This window comes from Protopterus annectens, chromosome 2.part0 (genome assembly GCF_019279795.1).
Source record: "Protopterus annectens isolate FY-2018-M chromosome 2.part0, PAN1.0, whole genome shotgun sequence".
Classification (NCBI taxonomy): domain Eukaryota; kingdom Metazoa; phylum Chordata; order Ceratodontiformes; family Protopteridae; genus Protopterus; species Protopterus annectens.
In genome coordinates, this window is record NC_056728.1 from 1,673,854,136 (window position 1) to 1,673,871,684 (window position 17,549).

Here is a 17,549-nt window from a genome sequence, read left to right on the forward strand (position 1 = left end):
TAAATCTCCATGGTTTCTCTCAGCTAATAGAACCCCCCACTAGGATCAATAAAAACCCCAATAACCACACCATTCTTGACTGGGTCTTAGTTAACAAAGCCCCTCACACCTACCTAGCAGGCTGTTTACCTGACTCCCTCAGTGACCATTCCCCAACCTTCCTACTAAAAAATCACATTAATGACTGCAAACCCATTACCCACAGACTTATTCGCAACAAAGCATATTTTAACCCCAACTCCTTCACCTCCTCCCTCCAGAATGTAAACTGGTCACCTCTAAAGTACCTCAACCTAGACGCAGCAGTCCATTTCTTTAACAGTATCTTCCTCAACATCCTTAACTCCCATGCCCCCTTGAGAAACACCAGAATCAGAACTAAGGCCTCCCCCTGGCTACAAAATACCACCAGGGGCCTTATGAAAACCAGGGATAAAACATGGGGACGCTGATGCATAACTAAAAACCCCTCAGATAGGCAACTTTTCCTTGAACTATGTAACAAATTCAAAAAACAAGTAAAAGCAGACAAAGCCCTTTTCTATCAGACATCCCTAAACTCCTCCCAAACCAACCCCAAGCAATTCTGGTCCACAATTAATTCTATACTCTGCCCAGGAAAAGTAAGCACCCCCCTACCAATCACCCCTTTCTCCACCAGTAGCATTGCTGATTCCTTCATTAAACACTTCACAGAATCCGTGCTGTCCCTAACAAAAAAACATTTCCCTACACTAATTCCCCCCTCACCCAACCCAAAACTACCCTTTCCAACCTTCTTTCTCTCCACAGTACTCACCTCCTACATAAAAATACTCCTGACAAAACTAAAACCCATAAAACTATCAGCCGACTACTTACCCGCTGAATACCTAAAGACGGCAGCTGATGTCTTAGCTTATCCGATGTCCATATTAATCAACCACTCCATATCTGAATCCTATGTACCCACGCTATGGAAAATATCACACATCATTCCCCTCCACAAAGATGGCCCCTCCACTAACCTCTCCAACTACCGCCCCATTGCCATCCTCTCCCCCCTCTCCAAGATACTCAAAAAATGCATCAACTCTCAGGTCTCCAAATTCGTCCTTAACAATAACCTCCTCTCCAATACCCAGCATGGTTTCAGACCACACCACAGGACAACAGCTCTCCTCTCCTTCACCAACACTATCATCCATCACAAAAACAATGGCCTCCTCTCCTCTGCTGTAATTCTGGATCTATTTAAAGCCTTTGACATTGTGCCACACAATCTACTACTCTCTGCTCTATCTGACCTTTCTCCACACCAGCCACAAACTGGTTCCACATCTATCTACATGGCCACCAGCAATCTGTCATCTGGGACAATAATCTATCCACTCGTCTCCCTGTTACTCTCGAGGTTCCCCAAGGCTCCATCCTTGGCCCCCAACTTTTCTCCCTTTTCACCATCAATCTGCACACTGCCACCAAACATGCCTCCCTCATACAGTACGTAGATGATTCCACCCTCATCTGCTCAGTCCCAACTCTAACAAAACTCCAACAAATCACCCAAGAATCTTTCTCTTCAGTTGAAAGGTGACTATCTAATGCCCAGCTTCTCCTCAATCCAAATAAAACCAAACTCCTCATCTTCCAATCCTCCAAATCTGCCCCAAACATCCCGCATTTCACTATTCAAGCCAAGGATAATACCTCGATTTCACCAACAGTCCACACAAAACTACTTGGCCTACAGATAGACAATAATCTCAAATTTGACACCCACATATCACTAAAAATAAAAAAAAGTTCACAAAAAACTGGGTGCCTTATATAGAAGCTGCCAATATCTCACCAAACCAGCAAGAATCTGTATCGCCAATTCCCAACTAATCTCCACCCTGCTATACGCATTACCAATACTTACAAATCTTATACAGTCAGACCTACACCAACTCGAAGCCTGCTACAATAAAATTGCAAAATTTGCCACTGGTGCCTCTTACCACAGCCACCACTGTGATTCTCTTAGAGACCTTGACTTGCTTGAACTCCATCTCCTACACCAAACTCAACTCACTTTTGCTAATAAACTAGCAAACCACCCTCTCCGAATCCCATCGCTCGATACAATTCTCCAACCCTACCACTTTTCCAGACCACTACGCTCCTGCAAAAAAAATCTACTCCAGGTCACCAAAGCCAAAAACTCAGCAGGTGAAGCACTATTTTCCTGCGCTATATCCAAGCTCTGGAACAACCTTCCCACTACCATAAAGTACAGTTTTGTACCTACCATAAATGTAGATGTTCGAGTGCTAATACAGCTGCAGTCATAACAGATGGGTTCTCCTGCCGTCAGACGGGTCCTCGGTCGGCCGAATTCCAAAGTCTAGGTCCGGCGTCGGTTGTCGTCGCTTCTTCCCTGACGTCAGAGCAACAGGGGTATAAAGGAACCAGCCGACACCATTTTCTTCAGTTTTTCTTGCCCCAGATGTCAGGTGCCCCCAGAAAGAAGGCAATACATAAATTTGTGTGATAATGCAGTGCAATATAATCAAAATACAGTAATTGCAAGCAAATACATCATAAATGAAAACCCCAATCAGGTTGTATGAGGATGTGTTAGCCTATAAGCCTGTCCCAAGAGGGGAAGGAGGGAGGGAAACCTGGAGTGCAGCTGTATTAGCACTCGAACATCTACATTTATGGTAGGTACAAAACTGTACTATGTTCATCGTGCATACAGCTGCAGTCATAACAGATGGGTAGAATCCCAAAGATAAGAAAGGGGTGGTAGGCACTAGGTGGAACTAGGAGGAGCCAAAATGCCCTGCAAGACTGCAGTGGCAAAGCCTGCTCTAGATTTGGAGTATAATGGTAGGTTGTAGTGCTTGGAGAAGGTATGCACAGAACTCCAAGTGGCTGCTTCCAAAATATCCTTGGTAGGAAATCCTCTGAGGAAGGCTGCAGAGGTGGCTGTGGCCCTGGTGGAATGAGTTCTAATGCCTGTACGACAGTTTTGCCATGAAAGGAATAGCAAAAGCGTATGCAGTGGGCTATCCATTTTGAGATTGTCTGTTTGGAAATTGGCTTCCCTTGAGCTCCTACCACATAGGCCACAAAGAGCTGTTCTGATTTTCTAAAAGGCTTTGTTCTATCCAAATAATAACGCAGAGGTCTGTGGATGTCCAAGGAATGTAGTAATCTCTCCCCTTTGTTTTGAGGATTAGGATAAAAAGTAGGTAAATGCATGGCCTGATTTAAAGCTACCCTGGATACCAGGTGACTATCTAATGCCCAGCTTCTCCTCAATCCAAATAAAACCAAACTCCTCATCTTCCAATCCTCCAAATCTGCCCCAAACATCCCGCATTTCACTTTAGGCATAAAGGACGGGTTGGTTCGTAAGGAAACTCTGTCCTGATGGAAGATGATAAAAGGCTGGACAGCCATGAGAGCCTGTAGTTCTGAAACTCTATGAGCTGAGGTGATAGCCAGAAGGAAAGCTGTTTTCCAGGACAAATATTGCAAATCTGATGAGGCAGCTGGCTCAAAGGGAGGCAAGGTCAGTTTTTTCCAGAATGAAATTAAAATCCCAAGCAGGTATTGGTTGTTTCCTTGGAGGCCTTAAATTCTTAGTCCCTCTGAAGAACTGTCTTAAGAGAGGATGAGAGAATAAAGGTGGATCAGTGTTGTATTCTGCAGAAATGGCTGAGGCATGGATTTTGATGGAGGAGAAAAAGTCCACTGCTTAGCAGTTCAGCCAAATATTGTAGTATTTGAGGTAAATTCAGTTTTCCAGGATCCTGGCCCTTTTTCTCATTCCAGACACAAAAACGTTTCCATTTTGCGGAGTAAGCTTTTCTAGTTGATGGCCTTCTGGCCTCCAAAATGACATCCTGCACCTCCTTGGAGAGTAGGGCCTATTGTGATGCTAAGGAATCTTCCATGCGGCTAGATTGAGTGTTTTAACTGGCTGTGAAGAGTTTTGAAACTGTGCTGAGTCAGAAGAAGAGGCATTAGAGGCAGGGTCCATGGTGGGGAATGCATCAGGCTCCTCAGGAGTGGGTACCAGTGTTGCCTTGGCCAGTCCGGAGCAATGAGAATCATCTTTGGTCTGTCTGCTTTGGTCTTTAATAGAACTTTGGGCAGCAGAGGAAGAGGAGGAAAGGCATAAACTGTCATTGATGTCCAACTGAAAGAAAGAGCGTCCACTCTCCAGGCCTTTGGATGGAAGATTCTTGAGCAGAATTTTGTCAACTGATGACTCTTGTGATCTATGTCTGGCCTTCCCCATTCTTGGATTATTTCTGTAAAAACTTTTGGAAGCAATTTCCATTCGTGTGGATCTGTCATATTACTGCTTAGGTTGTCTGCCAGCGTGTTTTCCTTGCCTGGCAAGTACTGTGCTTGTAGTTCCATTTGTAAGTCCATGGCCATGTTCCAAAGTGACATGGCCAGTCTGCATAGGGGGTAAGAATGTGTTCCTCCCTGTTTGTTTATGTACCACATGACTGTGGTGTTGTCCATTCTTATCAATAGTTGACCTGGTTGTAGAAGGTCCTTGAAAGCTATAATAGCATTTATTACTGCTAGCATTTCTTTTTGATTGATGTGAAGGTGCTTTTCTTTTTGGGACCATTTGCCCTGAATGCACTGATCTGTCATGTGCGCCCCCCCAGGCGTAGTCCGAGGCGTCTGTTGTGATGACTTGATTTGCTTGAGGCTTGCTGAATGGAAGACCTGTGTTTGTTTGACATACTTGAGCCCACCACAGAAATTCCTTTTGCAGACATGGAATTAGTGGTATTATTGTTTCCAAACTGTGGCTGTGTTGAGACCATATGTTTTTCAGGTACCATTGTATTTCCTCATATGCAGCTTTGCACATGGGATTAGTAAGATGCAAGATGCCATGAATCCCAGAGCCTGCAGGATTTTCCTTGCAGTCAGCCTGGTGCAATTTGCTAGTGTTCTGAAGTATTGAATTAGTTGCCCCTGCTTCTCTGGGGTGAGGTAGGCCATCTGGGTGTTTGTGTCCAAATTGGCACCCAGGAAAATTATCTTCCGAGAGCGTATTAGCCTTGATTTTTTTTTGTTGACTGTGTATCCCAGAGAGTTCAATAACATTATTACATAAGCCAGATGTTTCAGAGAGTGTGCTTGCTGTCCGCTTGGATCGGGCAGTCGTCCAAATAGGGGTATATTTGTATACTTGAAGTCTGCAGTAGGCAATTACTGATGCCAGGCATTTCGTGAATACTCTGGGTGCAGTAGATAAGCCAAAGGGCAATGCAGAGAATTGATAATGGGTTGAACCTGCAAGCAATCTGAGGTACCTTCTGCAATTTTGTCTGATTGGGACATGCAGGTATGCCTCCTTGAGGTCCAATGTTACCAGCCAAGACTCCTTGCCCAGCATGGGAAGAAGTTGCTGTAGAGTGAGCATCTTGAATTTTGGTACGAGTAGAAATGTGTTTAGGATGGATAGATCCAAAATAGGTCTCCAATCTTTTCCCTTCCTTGGCACCAGAAATAGCCTGGAATAAAACCTTGACCTTGTTCGTGCGTAGGTACCTCTTGAATAGCTTTCATGTTTATGAGATCTGTAATTTGCCTTTGTACCTCTGCCCTTTGATTGTGTGGCAGGTTTGGCATGCCTCTCATTTTTGGAAGGGTGTGAAAATGGAATTTGTAGCCTCTGTTTATAATGTCCAGGATCCATTTGTCCTTTGTGACAACATGCCAATTTTTTGAAAATGATGCCAGCTTTCCTCCTAAGGGGGCTGCCATTTGAGACCTGGTTGGCATGCAAAGGGGAAAGTCATTGGGTTTGCTTTCTGAAAGATTGTGAGTTGTCCTCACCACCTCTTTGTGGAGGAGCTTGCCACTGTCTGCCTCTATACGATCCTTGGGATTGTCCTCTGCCCCTCAGGCGCCTGTATCTGCCTCTTTGGGGTCTGTCTGTGGCAGGAAAGGACCAGTTTTTGGAAGGCCAATTTCTACTAAAACGTGGGGGTTGAACCTGTAGAAATTCTTTCACAGTTTGCATTGATTTAGCCTTTTCCTCCATTTTCGTTAATACGTCCTCAGCATTAGCACCAAATAGTACATCCTTTTGAAGAGGGGCATCTAGTAATTTAGCTTTGACATGATCAGGCAAGGCTTGTTCCTTGAGCCAGGCATGCCTACGTATGACTGATCCTGTAACAGCAGCTCTACATGAGGCCTCTAGAGCATCAAAACCACATTGTAAGGTATGCTTACCCACTTGTTCTGCACTATGCATCAAATCCTGCAACTCCTTCAAGTCTGGTTTTTCAGGTTATGACATTCTACTCTTCAATTGTGATAACAAAAACTGTTGGTATTTTAGCATATGAAACTGATAGTTTAAGGCCCTCATGGATAAGGTAGCCGAGGTATATACCTTTTTTCCCCACCTTTCTAAGGATCTGAAATCTCTCTCGGAAGGCAATGGATTTTTGGCAATGGAGGTCTTAACTCCCTTGGGGCCCTGTGAGATGGTTTCTGGGTCAGCAGCATGGCTTTTGTATAGAAATTGGTGTGAGTCAGGAACTCTGTAGTACCTGTCAGGCTCAACTGAAGCTGGAGGTAGAGAGTCCGGGTTAAGGCAGGCCTCCGAGTAAACATCATCTAGGATGTCCAAGACAGGAGGTATAGCCAGAGGCCTGTGCTGAGGTAACAAGAGAAATTCCCTGAGCCTTTTCTTGGAATCTGAATAATCCTGGCCTTCCCAGTGGAAGTGTTCCCTTAAGGTATGTAAAGTTTCCCCAAATGAGTAATCCTCAGGGGGGGGATACAGAAGGGATGGACTCCTCCGCATCAGAGTCTTCAAAAGGGGAGTAAGAATGTTCCTGATCATCAGAGTGCTCAGAAATAATGGAGCCCTGATCAGAGGAGGGGGATTCTTCTTCCACTCTGGGCCTTTTGTCTGGTGGGGGCTGAGAACCTCTGATTAGAGTAATTAAATCCTCAGCCATTTTAAGCATCTGTTTCTTAGGCATGGGGCCTGGAGATGGGCCCTGTGTAGCTGGTCTCTTGAGTGCATGGTTGCTTTAGACTTTGTGAAAGCCTTGATGGAGAAAGAAGAGGAAGGTCTGAAGACACCTTGAGTGGAGGTGGACCTGTCCACATTCTGAGTTACAACGCCAAGAGTGGCTTCGGTATCTGTAGTCGGGGTGTGGGCCGAGGAGCCTGCGACCTCGGGCACAGCAGACACCGTCAAAGAAGTGTCGTCGGTAATCAGGGGCTGTGTAGGCGCCTCGCTGAGAACCGGACCACGTGTAGTCGGCTTTGGCGTGGTGTCGGTAGAGGCCGCGGACCTCGTGTGTCTGTCCTTGTCTTTGCGTTTTTTAGACAAAACCGGAGTTGGAGTATCCGACGACATAGTATAGTTAAATGCTTTTCCAAAAAAATGCTGGGCGAACTCCACCCGACGATTAATAGTGCGTTTGTTGAATGTAGAACAAAAGCGACAGACCGAGACGTTGTGGTCTGGGCCTAAACAAGATATACAGACGGAATGGAAATCCTTATGCGGTATTTGCTTCCCACAAGAAATACAATTATTAACTTTGTCTGACATCGGTCTGAGGCAAGAAAAGTTTCCCCAACGGGGTACTTAGCTTTTAAGAAGACTTCGGTTTCAAAGTTTTCATAATCTCAGGAGCTGGCCGACCGGCACTTGCGAACTGCTTCTGCTTCGGGCACCGCGCGGCAAGAAAGACTGAAGAAAATGGCGTCGGCTGGTTCCTTTATACCCCTGTCGCTCTGACGTCAGGGAAGAAGCGACGACAACCGACGGCGGACCTAGACTTTGGAATTCGGCTGACCAAGGACCCGCCTGACGGCAGGAGAACCCATCTGTTATGACTGCAGCTGTATGCACGATGAACATCTACCCTTCCTTCCTGCAGTCTTTTTAAGACTGCACTTAAACCTCACCTAAATTCTCACTGGCTTTGTCCTTGTCCAAACCCCAACTAAAACCCCCCAACCCCTTCTCTCTTTCCCAGATTTAGATACAGTATTCTTTCTATCACTATAAAACTGAACTGAAGATTACTCACTGCTTGTTAATCCTTCCAGGATTTCGTTATCATTAAGTCTATTATTATTGTTATCTAGTTACTGTTTAGAAAATTTGTAGCTCTGTGTTTTACTTCTTATTTCTCAATGTTTGTAATTTAGAGCTTACTACTCAATTGTACCTAATTTTCTCCTGTATTTCTCCATGTCATGATCACCTCTACTGTATTCATACCTTGATTAGTATTGTTCACCATCTACCATGTTATTCAGTGGAGCTTTTCTCCCCGGGTCACCGCTGACAAAGGACCTGTGCCCAGTCGGAATTTCCCGGTAAACAAATGTAATAAATATAAATATATATATATATATATATATATATATATATATATATATATATATATATATATATATATATATATATATATATATATATATATATCTATATATATATATGGGTCTACTTCATATGACTGAAATTTAATTTGACTGAGACCAAAACATTGACAGTTCAAAAGACTGAAAAATCATTTAACTGAAACTCACAACACTGACACGTTAAAGTAAAAGGTATATGCCCTTTTCCCCACTATAGTGCAATCCTGGAGTTAGTATATATATAGTTGGGGGGGGGGTGAAGACCCTACATAGTTTAGGTAAATATTGTTTTCTGCAAAGAGTTATTCATTGCAGTTTTAAATATCCATATGTTGTTGTTGTGTCTTTTGGCTTTTCCTGGTTAGGGTCGCCACAGCAGAACTCTGGTCCGCTAATGATTGGCAGTAGATTTTTATGTGCTGAGTTGCCAGCCCTGACGCATAACCTTCAATGAAGATATGCCCATTCACACATGTCTCCACACAGAAGACGCTCTAGCTGAGAATCGAACAGTGCAACGTCTTACTGTGCATGGTTTAAAATGTATAAAGTATGTTTGGGCTACAGTGCCCACACCCCCCAATGTGGGGGGCTATGCCTCCCACACCCCCCCCCAACTATATATACTAACTCCAGGATCGTACTACAGTAGAGAAAGGGCATACACCTTTTACTTTAATGTGTCAATGTTACGAGTTTCAGTTATATATATATACACACTCACACACACACACACACATATATATATATATATATATATATATATATATATACGCACACACACACACACACACACACACATATATATATATATATATATATATATATATATATATATATATATATATATATAGAATCAGAGAAATCCTGACCCTGCCATTGAAAGTGTTCCCTCATTGAGTGTAAAGTCTCCCCAAAAGAAAATTCTTCTGGAGGGGAGGCAGAAGGAATAGAGTCTTCTGCATCTGAATCCTCATAAGGTGAGTATGGCCCTTCCTGATGGTCTGATAAATCAGATCCATCCGAGGAGTAATCAGAGGAGAGAGGTTCAGGGGGTTCAGTCCTAGGCCTTTTGTCAGGAGGAGGTTGAGAGGCCCTGTCTGGGTGAGGTTGGGAACCCCTAATCAAAGATATAAGGTCCTCAGCAAGGCTGAGAATCTGAGAACTTGAGGAAGGTCTCTGAGAGGTAGATTTTGCAGGCAAAGCCTTTGAAATTTTAGTTGCTTTATCCCTGGAGAAGGCCTTAATAGACATAGAAGCAGGGGGCCTAGCTGCCCCACATGCAGGTGTAGAATTGTCCAATGGGATGGTGTCGGACAATTCTTGTGCGCTTGCTTCTTCGGTAGGGATTTCTGTAGCCGACTCAGCCGGGGCCTCTCTGGCCTCGGTTGTCGGAGGTATGATTTCGGCAGAAGTAAGAACCGAGGACTCGGTTTCAGCCGAAACCGAGACACTCGCAGTAGGCCTAACCGTGGTTTCAGCCGAAACCGCGGGCCGCGAGTGTCGGTCCTTTTCCTTGCGTTTTTTGGCTAAATGTGTAGTCGGAGTCTCCGATGGCATTTTATATGCAAAAGCGGATCCAAAAAACTCTTCTGCAAACTCCGACCGACGTCTAAGAGTCCGTCGGTTGAAGGAGGCACAGGCTAAACAAGCTGATACGTTGTGGTCTGGGCGTAAGCAAGGAAGGCAGTAAGAATGGAAATCCTTATGAGGTATTTGTTTCCCACAAGTTAAACAATTATTTACTTTGTCTGACATCGGCTGAGGCAAGAAAGAGTCCCCAACGGGGTACTTAGCTTTTTTAGAAGTCTTCGGTAGCTGAAATCTCTGGATCTGACCGACCGGCACTTGCGAACAGCTTCTGCTTCAGGCACCGCGCGGCAAGAAAGACTGAGGAAAATGGTGTCGGCTGATGCCTTTATACCCCAGAAGCTCTGACGTCGGGGAAAGTGCGACATCAGCCGAGGCCAGACCCAGACTTTGGAATCCGGCCGACCGAAGGGCTGCCTGAGGCAGGACAACCCATATGTTATGACTGCAGATGCATCCTTGAAGGACATGTAATAAATCACCAAGTTACTCCAGCACACAGAAAACAAAAGCAGCAATGGTGCAAATGAAGATTTATTCCAAGCACAGACGGGTTTCGTCAGAAGGCGTCATCAGTGTGTGTCTTACTAGGCAGCAAGCCTTAGTTTATGTAGCAGCATTTAAAGATACATGCACATATTTCACTTATTTCTATTTTTACATTTTCTTATTTGCATGTAAATCCACCATATTATTTATATAGCCCATATAACACATTCTTAAACATTACTAAATCTCTCAAAAACAAGATACCTGATATTCCCTCAATAACATTTACTCAAGACCTAATATGCACCATTCATTATTAAAAAAATTGATTATGAAAATGTTTACTATGAAAATATAAATACAAATACAACTTTCTAACCTCAAGATTTGAACATCACAAAGATGTCTATATTCAAAAACTTCACTTACTACTGGTCATTAAGCCCTGGTTTAAAAAGGGCTCCTAAATTAATTATCCATCTACGTTCCTTGTTAGACAATATGTTGTGTCTAACTGTATCATTCACAGCTTGTGCCTTTACCAAATCAATTCCTACAAACACAAAATGGGCCGTACTATGCACTAGTGTATGCTTATATAAAGCACTTCGGATGCGTTTGCATTTTATATCACTTATATGCAAAGCTATCCTTTGTTTTAAAGTGCATGAGGTTTGTCCAATGTAAAAAGCTCCACACTGGCATATTGCCATGTATATCACCCATGTACTAGTGCATTTAATTAGATGTTTAATGTCTTACACTTTCCTAGTATTCACTGAGATGAAAGATTGTGTTTTAGACAACAATTTGCAATATTTACAATAACCACAATATGTACTTCCCACTGGAGTCTGTGCTACTCCTGTTGTTGGATAATGACCATTCTTAAATGAAGAAACATGCTGTCCCAGGGATTTACCCTTATGACAGCCAAAACTGCATTGTTCATTTATTAAGGTAGAAAAAAATGGATCTGACTGCAATACATGCCAAAATCTAGAAATTATTGCCTTGATCTTAAAAGTGTTACTACCATAGGTAGTTATGAATCTCAATCTTTCCTGATTGGACCTACATAACTTTTGGGGATCTTGTTTGGGTATCAGATGGTATTCAGAAAAGTTGATGCCATCAACAAAGGACTAGAAAGCAAGTGCAAGTTTAAGAAGATCAACAGCACTGTTCAAGCTGGAAGATACTGAAGTTATTAGAAACAGTTCATATCATTGAAGGAAGCAATCCAACCAATGTTGTGATGCTTTGAATTCTTCTGGTGATATTTCTAACTGTGGTGCCATTGCAAGGGCAAATGCTTGAATATCAGTCCTGCGCAAAACTAAAGCCTTTGCTCTCCTGTTAGCAATCCATTCACAGATCATGTCTTCCAGCTCAGGAAATAATGGCTGCTGACCTGATCCACACTTGCACTTCTTAGCATTTCCCTCGTCGGCCTGTTGACGGAGGTTATCGTATGCTAAATGCCATTTTCGGACCATTCAGAGATCTAACTTCTTTTCTTTGCAGAAAGCCATCACATTCTTTCCCTGGGAGTCCTCCATGATTCCTTTTTTGTACTTGATGGAATAGCTCTTTCTTTTTGCACTCATCTTGTCTGGGGGGGGGGTGGGGGTAATTGAAGACTTAATGAGACTGGAGTGACAACACAAAATGGCGACGGTTAAGAAGACACAACCACAGACGTTTGTTATCAAGTGCGCACGTTTCACTCGTGTTGTTTGTACTTTGACCAATCAAAGTATACCTGCCAATGTTTATGGGCCATGGATCTCAACCGTCAAGTGTGAATGATGATTAGGGTTACAGTAAGAATCGTGGAGGATTCCCAGGGAAAGAATCTTATGACTTTCTGCAAAAGGAAGATGCTGGGTGTCCGAATGGTCCAAAAATGGCAAGCAGAGTATGATAACTTCAGTCAACAGGTGTCAATAATATTATTTTGCAATTCAACATGTCTGTCGTGTGTTGTCAATGATGTTAAATGGAGCTTATATTTGGGGTAGGGCTTATATTACGATCACCCTGGAAAACCATGCTAGGCCTCATGCTCTGGTTAGGTGTTATTTACGAAGAAATACTGTGTGTGTGTGTGTGTGTGTGTGTGTGTGTGTGTGTGTGTGTGTGTGTGTGTGTTCATAGGTTCATACTAGGCTATCTGCCCGAGGGCATTTACAAGCCTAGCCCATAGTTTTGTGGCTTACGCCACCCCTTTAGTATGGGGAACTATACCCATTATTTTGCTGTGCCTCTGTCGAGCAGTGACACTGAGGTAATCCCTGGGGTATATCTGCGATCTCACATCCATTGGTCAAGATTTCTCTTGAACAAGGCCAGCGAGGTGCTCTGCCTCACATATACCGGGATTTTATTCCACAGCATAGGGAGTCTTTGGGTGATGAATCTATCCCTCCAGCACATCCTATTAATAGCCGTGTCAAGGTTTAAGTGTCCCGCCCTTGTGGCTCTGACGGATCTAGATTTTTTGAGGTGAAGCATATTCATCAAATCTGGGTTTGACATGGCCTTGTATGTTAGGCAAAGGTCACCTCTGAGCAAGCGTGGCGACTGAATAGAGCTGGAGTTCTTTCAGTCGGGCAGCATAGGACAGATGTTTGAGACCCTTTATCCTTTTGGTGAGGAACTTTTGTGGCCTCTCCAGCTGCTGCAAGTGTCGGGTCAGATACATTCCGAATGGTGCATTGTACTCAATCACTGGTCTGATGAGTGATGAGTATAGGGAGACTATGACCTCCCTTGATCTAGATGAGAATCCCTTCATGATAAGGTGGGCAATGTAGAAGGTCTTCCTAACTACTTTAGCTACATGGGTGTCGAATGACAGACTACTATCAACCTGGGTCCCCAGGTCCCTGATAACTTCTTCTGTGCTCAGTGGATTGCCACCTATTTGGTAGCTAGGGGTAACCTTGTTTTTCCCAAAGGGTATGACTATGCATTTTTTGGCATTTAACTTTAGGCCATGGCTCTGGCACCAGTTATCCGTTTCTGTGAGACCCTTCTGAAGGATATCTGTGTCAGATGTGTTTTCTACTATGGCCCAGTTTGCAGTCATCTGCAAACTTTGTCAGCCATAACCCTCCTGTGTTTGCTTCTACTTGGAAAAGTAGATGCCAAACAAGAGTGGGCCCAGGACTGAGCCCTGTGGTACACCACTTGTGACAGGCTTTGAGTCTGACATGGCGCCAGCAACTCTGACCCTGTGGGTTCTGTCACTCAGCCAGTTTGCAACCCATCTTGTGATGTATGGGTTAACATTTAAGCTGATGAGTTTTTCAATGATACCCGAGTGGGGTATTGTATCGAAGGCCTTCGCCAGATCGAGGTAGGCTGTATGGACTGCCTTTCCCTCATCAATGGCTTTGGTGACTGTTTCAAAAAGTCAACCAAGTTTAGAAGGCATGATCTGCCTTTGACAAAGCCAAACTGGGATGGATCCAAAGTCTGCAAATTCCTATGTCTTTATTTATGAGGTCCATTATGATCCTCTCCATGGCTTTGCAGATAAGGCTTGTCAAGCTAATGGGCGGTAATTTCCAGGGTCGGTGGAGGCACCGCCTTTGTGAAGTGGGACCACAGTTGCAGTGCGCCACTCCTGGAGTGCGTATCCAGAGGTAAGACTATGATTAAACAGCTGTCCTAGCTGTGGGTTTAATTCCTCGTTGAGTTCGTGGAGCACACAGCCGGAGACACCATCAGGTCCTATGGATGCTGTGTTTTTGCTTTGGAGAGAGCAGTTCTCACTTGGGCGTTGGAGATGTTTGGGGGCTGCAATCGCTTGGTATAGATATCTCTCCTTTGGGGAGGGGAGAAGTTTGCACTGAACCTGTCAGCCAGCATGTTGGCAATGTCTGTAGGATCAGTAATCTTCACATCATTTTGAACTAGTTCTGAGCATATCTGGGAGTTTCCTCCCAGGTTTCTAACATAGCTAAAGAAGGCCTTATGATTGTCTTTTGAGTCTTTAGCTATTTTTCTCTCAAAATTTGCTTTGGATGATTTTATGAGAGCTCTTAGTTTTTACTTATAGTGATCAAGGGTGTCTTACCTTTTAAGGATTTTGCTCTATCTTGTAGTAGCTTCCTCCTTTTGTTGTAGAGTTTGTTTATGGCTGGGGTCCACCAGACTGGACGCTTGCCTTTGGTACAAAGAGTCTTTGTTTTGCTTGGGATTGCCTTATCCATGCAGTCCTGCAGGTGCTGGTAGAAGGCATTTGTAAGTGATTCAGCGGCTTGAGTACTGTTTTCCGCCGGCTCGGGGGCCTTAAAGGAGACCACACTAGTCTTTAGAAGTGTGAAGTCGGCTTTCGAGAAGTTCTTTACTGTGGTCTTTTTTATTTCAGGTGGGGGTGGGATGAAGACCTCCAGCAAGATTAGTTTGTGATCTGATCTCACCAGTGAGGGGTATACTTCCGGTGTTGAGCATTGTGCTCCCATGTTCGTGATGAGGAGATCAAGTATGTTTTCTCCTCTTGTGGGGATGGTGACTAGTTGTTCCATGGCATTTGAGTTTATGAATTCCAGGAACTTTTGGGCTAGGGTGTTTGGGCTTGAGTAGTGTTCCCAGTCTATATTAGGGTAATTGAAGTCACCTAGTATGATGGTGTTTGGTGATACATTTATCCCCTCTAGTGTTTTCAGGAAGGCCATGTGAGGTTCCTGAGTTTGTGAGGGTGGCCTGTAACATGCTACAATTTGCAGAGCAGTCTTGCCTATGGTTAATTGCACCTGGATGGTCTCCGATGCATCGTGCGTTGCCACCAGTCTTGAGGTGTGGGTGTCCTTGATGAATATGGATACCCCCCCTCCTTTCTTGGTATTGTCTGGATTTTGGGGCCGGAACGCATGATAAGCGGTAAAACCTGATAGTGCTGGGGTGCTCTCAGGAGCCTTGAACCAGGTTTCTGTCACTGCACAGACATCGATGTTCTCCATACTGAGAAGGGCCTCGAGTGCGTGCATTTTGAGATTTAGACTTCTGGCATTGAGCAGCATTACCCTTAGTTTTTTCCTTTTGTGTTCTAGGGTGGTAGGTTTAGAATTTGAGCCTTGCCTAAAAAAGGCACTATGGGGGTGGCAAGAGCCTTTGCCAATATCTGGAATCCCAGGGGTGACAGATGCAAGCCGTCCCTTGCGAAGCAGCGTGGCTTGTCCAGCATGTCATCCCAGGCAGACAGACATTGGATCCCCTTTGAATGACACCAGAGTTTAAGCCAATTGTTAAAGCTGATCATCTTATCTCTGTATTGTGGCATCATTCTTGGTGAAGGTAGGATACTGCTCAAGGTCAGGGTCATACCTGCCTGGGCTACATAATCAGAGTGCTCCTCAATGTCTCTTTTCATGTAGTCCAAGGAGGTACGTCTCAGGTCGTTTACACCAGCGTGGACAATGACTGAGTCGTATTTGTACCTGCTGTTGAGAGACCTGAGTGCTTGCGTTATGTGGCGGATTCTAGCGCCCAACAGGCAGCTTACTGTGACCTTCTCCTTACTCAGTCTGGTGAGCGGGACGTCAGTGTGTCTGACTATGGAGTCACCAATGACTAGTGTGTCTGGCATTGTGTTTGGCCTTAAGGGCTGTGACTGTTTGACACTCTGACTGTGAGGTCTATGTGTTGCAGGTGTTGTGTTCTGAGGTGGTGGTTGTTTGGGTGTCTGCTTTGGTGGCCTCTGCTGTTTTGGTAGATTTTTGATCAGAGCCGAGTATGTCTTTGTGTGTTTATGTGTATGATTTGAGGTTGTGATGGTACTATGTGAGACTGGGTCTATAGTGTGTGTGGTAACCTTCTCCTCCTGACTGGTCTTGCCAGTCCTATGTTGAGAGAGCTCAGCCTCCAGTTTGGCCGTATAGTTGCATCTATCGCATGTATTTGTGTTTTGTGGGAGGAGGAGAGGGTTGTCTGTGTACATGAGGCAATTGTAACATTGCCTCAATATTCCCAGGTTCACCAGCTGAGCAGGAGAGGACACTAGCAACTGATCCCTCGACATGCTAGAAGGACTAGACAAAAACTTTAAAAGAGATTCGGGGACGTGGGTGACCGAGAAATGGGGTTTGCCTTTTGGGGTGCTATCTATAAGAGTGCCATATCAAGGTAATAAGTACTGTAGGAGCAAGTGCTAGGTTTAACAGATAGAGAAAAGTCTACTTGGAGTCAAGTAGAGATGATCTTTTAGGTATTAGAGAAAGTGCTAGTAACAGGGATGCTTAAAGGTAAGATTGAAAAGAATGCACTCTGCAGTGTGCACTAGAGAAGTTAGATATGAAAGTAGGTAACTTGAGTTTTACCTGTTTAAAAAGTTAAGGTTTAGTGGAGAGTTACTATTTTTAAAACAGCAAGATGGACTGAAAGGGGTGGTTACTTTTGTATTTTGGTACTATGAAATACTGTAGGATGGCCAATAAATTTAAATAATTGAAGGGGTGGGATTTCAAAAGTGATGGTTTTGTGATTACTCACATAAGCCAGTGAAAGTAGAGAGAAATGAGATATATGGTCAGATTAACATAAGTTACATGTTAAATGTACACAGATACACAAATATATACTATATCTACATATATAGATACAAGTTTAGCCTTCTCCTTGTAGTTCAGGTCAAGAGTGAATAGTGTCCACTGTTAGACACACTAATCTGCTTAACAAGCAATTAAAATAGTAGAAAATCACAAAGATTGTTACCAAACATCAATGAGCCAATAAACACACTGACAGGAATTTATGTTTCACTCGCACTGTGCAGTACAAGTTTCCTTTTGTTTTTTTAGTTTTAAATGCATCCTATAAGTAACATGATTAAATTAAATGCTTCTGCACTTGTAACAGATTGACTGTCAGTGTCTACTTCATTGCTCGTTGCTGTTAATTCGGTCTGAAATAAACAGATTTACATTTCCGGGTATATACCAAGTACAGTTCTGATCTTCTGTTAATCATGATTATATTTTAATGCTTTATGCACATTGGTCTTTTGCATTTAAATGTTGTTCTTTATACAATAGTGCTTAGATCTTTCATGG

At 43.7% G+C, this 17,549-nt stretch overlaps 1 protein-coding gene across 1 annotated transcript in view; it reads right to left on the reverse strand.

The window, feature by feature from the left end:
• Positions 1 to 17,549, reverse strand: part of VPS13D (vacuolar protein sorting 13 homolog D) — a 3,321,573-nt gene that overhangs the window by 2,618,279 nt on the left and 685,745 nt on the right. The gene's annotated exons all lie outside the window — the stretch shown is intronic.